General features: G+C 36.0%; 1 pseudogene; it reads right to left on the bottom strand.

The window, feature by feature from the left end:
• Positions 1–7,969: 7,969 nt before the first annotated feature.
• LOC127861672 (tRNA (uracil-5-)-methyltransferase homolog A-like) overlaps positions 7,970–8,436 on the bottom strand; it is a 47,280-nt pseudogene continuing 46,813 nt past the window's right edge.

Below are 8,436 nucleotides of genomic sequence, written 5' to 3'. Positions count from 1 at the left end.
TTTTTTTTCCCGACGGACGGACAGACTGAGACACATATGACTTCTATGTGCCACCCTACTGGGGCAAAAAAGTTACAAACAACTACAAAAAATTTGAGAAACTAACTTAACTAATTATTTCATTAAAATGCCAATCCAAAAAAATCTAATAAGAAAGTTGATCAAGCTCATTTTTATTCATGCTGCTAAGCTGTTCAGTGGCGGATCCAGGGTTTCTAGTTAGGGGGTTGGTGTGGACATTCAATAATACAGGCCAATGTAAAAGCATAATGGTGTAGAGAATGTGGTGTCCGCCTAGTGATAGGGAGTTAGGAGGTTCTCATTATCTTCTCCATAAACACCAAGTTCTGGTTCTTCCCAGGAACAGACTCGAGTGTCTCAATAAGCATAGTGCGTTCGCTGCAATAAAGCTAAGGTAAATAGGTTAAATAAAAACTAAAACTGAAAAATTACTGTTCAACATACCGGTAGAAATCGCTATCCTTGCAGCAAACATCGTTAGAGCCAAGATGCAGGTACACAGTATGTCGTAACAACCTGACATCAGCTCTTGATGCAGCAGCTTTCTAAAGCCCTTCCGGTCAGACACATACTTTGCACCTGCATAGTAAAATAAGATCTTCCATTTGGAATGGTTTTCATTTGCAATAATTTTTCTTGAGTTGTCATTTGTTATTGAATATTATGTAAAATAGTCATCATTGCTATGTTCGAGACAAGCAAGCTTATCTTTGTTAATATTTATCTAACTTGTTCTATGTTGCGTCAAATTTCAGGATTTGCAATCTTTTTTCCCATTTTGGTTACAGCAGAAAGGGTATTTTTCTTGATTACATAATACATGTTTTATCAGTGTAATAATATACATGACGTGTACATGTAAAATACCATGAAACTGTCAGGGTAAAATATCTTTTTGGGTATTAAAGCAGTATTCAGTGGAGTTTTAAGCATTTCTTAAAAAACAAGAGATGCGTTTGTTGGAAACACAATGCCCCCTATTGCACCGCAGTGCTCCAGCTAGAATTTGAAAAGGGCAGGGTGGCTTTTTTGTCAAAAGGGCACTTTCGACGCGCAGTATTTTGTGAAAAGGGCACTTTCGACGCGCAGTATTTTGTGAAAAGGGCACGTTCGAGCGCGGGGTGTTTCTGGAATGCTTTTATTTGCATGTTAATTTATATGTTATAAATAATTGTATTATTCCCATTATTATTAAACCATTCAAATATAATGTCTACAATGAGGATTAAACTAATTACAATGTAATAAGAGATTTATGAATTATCATATGTAAAAAAAAAAAAAAAAAAAAAATTTTTTTTTTTTTTTTTTGAGGGGGGGGGGGCAGGGCGGCGGAGGTTCGGGGGGGCAGGGCGGAGGTTCGGGAGGGCAGGGCGCGGCGCCCTTCGATTTAGGCCTAGCTGGAGCACTGCACCGCTTTGAAGCCATCTACATGTATTCAAACTTTGACCTTGAAGGATGACCTTGACCTTTCACCACTCAAAAATGTGCAGCTCCATGAGATACACATGCATGCCAAATATCTAGTTGCTATCAAGGATGACCTTGACCTTTCATCACTCAAGATGTGCAGCTCCATGAGATATACATGCATGCCAAATATCAAGTTGCTATCTTCAATATTTAAAAAGTTATGGCCAATGTTAAAATTTTCAGACAGATGGAATATTTGACATTTGACCTTGAAGAATGACGATTTTCACCTTTGACCACTCAAAATATTCAGCTCCAAGAGATACACATGCATAATTTTTTCAAGTTCCTATCTTCAATATTTAAAAAGTTATGGCCAATGTTAAAGTTTTCGGACAGACGGAATATTTGACATTTGACCTTGACCTTTCATCACTCAAAATGTTCAGCTCCAGGAGATACCCATGCATGCCAAATATCAAGTTGCTATCATCAATAGTGAACAAGTTATGGCCAATGTTAAAGTTTCGGATGGACGGACAGATGCCATATATTAGACATTTGACCTTCACCTTTCACCACTCAAATGTTCAGCTCCAGGAGATACACATACATGCCAAATATCAAATTGATATCATCAATAGTGAAAAAGTTATGGCCAATGTTAAAGTTTTCGGACGGATGGACAGATGCCATATATAAGACATTTGACCTTGAAGGATGACCTTGACCTTCACCTTTCACCACTCAAAATGTGCAGCTCAATGAGATGCACATGCATGCCAAATATCACGGTGCTATGTTAAATATTGAAAAAGTTATGACCATTAAAGTGTTCGGACGGATGGACAGACAGACTGACAGTTCAACTGCTATATGCCATCTTACCGGGGGCATAAAAACAATTATTTGGTACACAAAGCTTCAAATAAATATTAAAATTAGCAACCTTTTTTCCAAAGGCAGCAACAAACACAGCAGGGCTAGATTGAACTTTACCGGTACGCAGTTGTTTACAACCATCGACAAAGCGGGGTTGGGGGCGACAGCCCCCGATACTAAAGAAATATATAGGATAATAAGGCGTTGCGTAAGTTGTTATTTGTTAGGTGTTAAGGGTTAGAGTACGCTGTTTGATGTAAGTGTTGCGTATTGGTAAGTTCAATCGTCCCCACTGCAGTATAAGACAGTAGCTAAAATAATTATGCCAACGCAAAAATCATCAAAAGACTATGGCGGCAATTTATATCGACTATATATTATAAGACAGTAAAAGGGATAATATAAAGCAGCATGCCACAGAAACATGTTGGGTCTCACACTCAACTATAAACAGTTAAAAATTATTCACCAGATACGGGCAGAAAGTCAATCCTTGCATTTGGAGACACGCAGACTTCAACGATGGACATTGGAATCCCCGGCAATAAGAACACGAACATCGCTGCTGCACCAGACATGTTCTTCACCTGAAAACAGCATAAACAAAAGGCTTCCGGCAAAGGACATCGTTCGCGAACCCTGTGGAAGTTTAAAAACTCAAAATACAACACGACAACAAACAAACGCCCGAATTCAAATACAATCCGAACTGGATTTTCAAACAAGTTAAGTTAACAACGTTCAGTTTTTAAATAGGTAACGTCGCGAAATCAATTACAAATTCTAAACGAGCACTTTCAAACGATTAAATGTCACGCAACGCGGTTCTCTAAACTGCAACGTAGTCTCTGGTCAACAAACAGCTGTTTTATAGTATGTAAGCTTTGGTCAGTATAAAATACTGTCGAGAATAAAATTCTCTGGACTCTGAAAACCCTTGTTAAAAAAGTTCAAATCAGAAAGGGAGATCACCACCACTTACTATAGCCTATCCTCTCCCCTGATTCAAGATCAGTGTTCTGATTGGCCAAAATGATTTGGGCGACCGTGGACCAACAGGCTCTGATATAATGCAGTCCCGAGGTCTTCTCCGTGGTGTTTTCAGCTTGTTAATTGTTCAGAATAAGTTAGATTGATCCCTTTCTTGGAAAATATATTTATATAAGTGTTTCATAAATAACAAGAGAGTTTATATCTGCTCAAAGATTTTGAATTTCTTTTGGTGGTATCATTGGTGCCAGTCATAATACCAATTTTTGTTCTATTATTGATTTAATTGACGTTTATGTTTTCCTGATGAACAAAACACAGTTAACTACGGATTTTATTGTTTTTCATAATAATCATGTAAATAACTATGTCAAAGGGGATACAATTACGAGTTCAATTATTTGATCATTAGATCAATTACTTGAGTCTTGAATAGTTTTACAGACTGTCTCCACTGTTGAAGCGTGTTGATACCTTCTCTACAAAATCCGACAATTCTTAGTCATTAGTGGAATGGTTTATTTTTTTATATTATTTTTTATTATATATCTTCGTTAAGACGCATGTATACTTTATTTTTTATGTATTAAGGTCCACAGACTTTGTCGAATAATCGATATCTAATGTTAGGACACGATCCGGAATGGTAATCACACACACCAGAAATTGTGTCAAACAGTAGCTGTTCTGGGCATGCGCGTATATATAAATAACCTTCCGAACACGAGTCAAAAATGGCAGCTACCACAAGCTTGAAAATCTCCATTTCCGGTTTGCACGATATTCAATTTTCAGTGTTTCACAACCATTTAAAAAAAAGGATAAAAAATTGTGTTTGAATCACAGGATTTGTGTGTTCGCGTGTTATTGTTTCGTCTGACAATGTGAGGTGCGATTGTTTTTAATGATATAACATAACTTTTTTTATTCTTTTACATTAATATATATAATTTATGTCGATACGTTAAGATTTGCTTTTCGCCTTGTACAACGAATTCCAAATACGGTATAAGCCTTTCAATAAGTATTGTTTCCAAACTGTATAATAGAACTGTTAAGAAATGTATGTACAATTTCCATAAAGTCGTCCCAGCGCGCGAGGAGCGGGAAAGAGATCTTGGTCAATTGTCACCACTCCCTTGGTGGATTTACCTTGTCCTTTTTAGGGCAACCAGACATTAATTGTCTTTAAATTGTCTACCCGTGCGCATTAAGGTCTCATATTGGTCATCGTGCACTGGTCTATTTCGTTAAAAATTATTTTTTTGGCGAATTACGGACAGTCGGGGTAAATTTGACCTACTTTGGCTCAAATTAAATATTTCCCCTGAAAGGTCACAGGAGCAGGTTGGTACATAGAGATGTCGTGAAGGACACAGCGACGACTAGTAAATGAATGTCTGATATACACTCACGCACATACACTAACATACACTTTCTAGTGTTTACTTACTGGTGTAGTTGTTTATCGGAGGAAGAGTTGTAGGGGCGCTGTTGTCTAAACTACAACAAGGATTGTATATGCACTATGCTGATCAAATTACTGTTATTTGCACTATGACCATGATCGGTTACGTAATTGGTTTGTTTTTATTTTATCAGTATTTCACGCGCGTTGTTCCTAAGCAAGATAAGCTAATTTGAGCGCTGTGACAGTGATGAGTACTGTGTGAACATTCTTACACCAGGATGGATAGTAAGTTGGTTCATTTTCCTAGTTCCCTTTTCCTTATTCAAATAAGGAAAAAAACTGTTCCTTATTCAAGCTTAACATATTTGATATAGGGTTTGAAAGAAAAATAATGCATACAATTCTTAAGTAAATCTAAACAAAATAACTCGAATAGATTTACTTTATGTATTACGTTACATGTTCATGTTTCTTCCTCGAGCTTGCATAGGATTTCTTGTTTAAAACCGAACCAATATTTTCGAACTCGGATACCAACTTCACATCCACAAAACCTTAAGCATATAACATTATTTTATATGTATGTGATATAAAAGTGCAATCTTGTACATTTCAACATGTATGTTTTTATTTATAATCCCGTTCCTTTTTCGCGGTCGAATAAGGAAAAAGGAACCAGTTCCTTATTCCTAATTCAAGCCGATAAGGAACTTGCATTTTCTTAACTAAAACATCAACGAAATTGATCCAAAGTTAACCACATATAACCAAACATCATTATATATAGATTGTATAATAAAAATACTAATTGCAATACATTTCTACTTAGTTTTAAGTAATGATAATTCAGTTCCTTATTCAGTTTGAATAAGGAACTGGCTCCTTATTCCTTATTCAAATCGAATAAGGAACTGGCAGTTCCTTACTTAACAAATAAATTAATATGAATAAAGAGACGCATTAATCAAGGAAAATCACTTTAAATGTAGGTTGGGAATAAAAAAATATGTAATTATTACTGTACATTTATTTCATGTATTCTTTTGTAATGATAACATAGTGCAGTTTTCGCGGCTGAATAGGGAAAGCGCAACCAGCTGCAATATCTAAAATATCACTTATAACTACCGAGAACTGTGCAAATGTGTCGGTCCCCCAACTTTTAATCGTGCATTAATGTTGAAGGTTGCCGGATGTAACGTAGATCGAGTTTGTTTCGCATTGTTCAGTTATATGAAATCCAGTTTGTTTCGCATTGTTCAGTTACTAGTATTTGAAATCTAGTTTGTTTCGCATTATTCGCGGACCACAACCATTTTCGGCCAGAAGTTTCGGTTGCAAAACCTGTTTTTGTGCCATTTGTAATGGAATCTGTGGTTTCTACGGTCATTAAAATCGCTCAATAGCCAATATCCTTTTACACTACATTTGCTGAATGAGCTGAAGAACCATATATCCATGTTTTTTGACTGAGATAATAGTGGTGAAAGCCACAAGGGAAGTAACTCATCTTTAAACATTCTTCACTTATCAAAGGGAAGTCACTTGTGTAAACTGTTATTAAATGTAGTCGGAGCATAATTGAGAATTATAATTATTTTTTTTGCGTAGTCCAGTCTTATGGATGTAAATCATTTGTCCTTAACGAATATGTACATGATGTTCGCACCTAGTGTATTATGCAGTACATTTGTATGTTAATTATGGTTTCTTAGTTTCCTTGTCTGTAATCTCTTCATGTATAGGTAAAATATAACATTAAAGGGATCAAGAAGATAATATTGAATAGTCTTTACAAAATAACATTCAAAAATACAGCTTGTTCACTTTGTATAGCATGAAATTCCGATTAAATGCAGTGGGTTGGAATTTTAACTGCAATTATTTGCATAAGCATCCATATTTGCAGTCATCTTGCCTATAATCTGGCATTTAATTTCGATTATTTAACTTCTAAAACATAAACTATCATAACATTATTCTATTTTAGGCTGAAAAGATCCAAAATAATTGATAGTCATGATTATATCAACATATACGTAAAATGCTGCAAACGGCGGCCATCTTGGACGCCATCTTGGATTTCTCGAAAACCCCAAAGATACCAGCCCGCCATCACTTGGATTCGTCATCAGTAACATATCCCCTTACAAAAAACACTTAAACATTTACTATACACCTCAGTGTTGGGTATTTGTCATTTTCTGCCAGACTTTTATGAAAATAACCAAATACCTTATAATTAGGGATGGCATCGAATACCAATATTGGTATTCGAATGTTCGCAAACTCATTCAATCGAATATTCGAATATTCGCATAAAACGGCCTGGATTGATTTTTCCTTGTTATGTGTTAATTTCCATAGGTTTGTAAGTTATATCCGTTTGCTAAATACGAGGCTGTTTATTAACGTTGCTATCGAATAATTGTATCGCTGTCGACTAATACTATGACCGATACTGTGATCGGGCACAAATAGAATGAAAACATCGTGTCATAGAATTTTATTTTTTAATGATACACAGATTTGTAGCAGACCGCGCATATGTAAAACTAAGTTTACACACATTACACGTTGCGGTCTTCTTATCCACAGGCCGTGTAAAGCATTCCATACTGCAGAAAGGGCTGGTGGTATTTTCAGATTTGAATTATGATTCCTTGATGATTGTTTAATTAATATCATCTGTTACTTTTGAGTAATTTAAATGTCTGTTTAAACTGTGATCACAAAAACTAAATTACTATTCGCTAGTAATTGAAGCCCTCAATTGGTACCTAATTGACAAACAACAGTTCGGGCCCTTTCTTATAGTAAGTATATTGCATTGCGCGATTTGAGTAATTCACACATTTTAATGGCTATACATACTGTGATCACAAAACGTAATTATTATTCGCCAGTCAATTGAAACCGTTAATTGGCACCCCATTGGCAAACAACAGTCGGGACCTTTCTAAGAGCTTGTATATTGCATTGCGCAATCAACGCTGATAGGGCCCGCGTTATCAGTTTGACACGAATAACGTCACGTCAAACATGCTACTACCAAGTGATTTCGTTTGAATTTATGTAAGCGGTTTGCAGGTCATTAAATATTGGTTGAAATTACGTTTGGAAAAACATGCGAAGATGCGAATATCATTTTTATTATTCGAATGCTGACCATTCAATCGAATATTCGAATAATTTTGCCATCCCTACTTATAATTTTCATTTTTTATTAATACAATAAAAAGAGTACAAGGCAGTTAAAAAATAACATCATTTGTCCGACTTCCCGTTCAAAAGTACAACTAATTCACAGTGACTGGTCAGTGGGAACAAGTCTACAGGAACTGCTTTAAATAGGCAAAAACCGGGACCCAGTCAGTCTCTTGGAAGTGGGACGGACAAGGCTGAAAGAAATAATTGTGGAGTTTATTCACCAGTCATTTGCTAAAAATTGACATTTTTCACAAAATAAAAGTCATATATTTTATCACTAAAGATGTTATTATTGACCTATATAAAAGTATTTCAATTACTACAATGAAAACCATGTTCAACGGGTACCGGTCAACTCGTCCCCAAGTCAACTCGTCCCACGGTCAACTCGTACCCATTTTGGTCAACTCGTCCCTGTTTTTGGTCAACTCGTCCCTACCCGAGTCAACTCGTACCCGACATACAGAAATATACAGAAGTAGGTGTAGAATAGTCGTTTATAAGTCTAA

This window comes from Dreissena polymorpha, chromosome 1, assembly GCF_020536995.1.
Source record: "Dreissena polymorpha isolate Duluth1 chromosome 1, UMN_Dpol_1.0, whole genome shotgun sequence".
Taxonomy (NCBI): Eukaryota; Metazoa; Mollusca; class Bivalvia; order Myida; family Dreissenidae; genus Dreissena; species Dreissena polymorpha.
The sequence above is the reverse complement of the archived record's forward strand: the minus strand, read 5'-3'. Positions and strand labels throughout refer to the sequence as shown.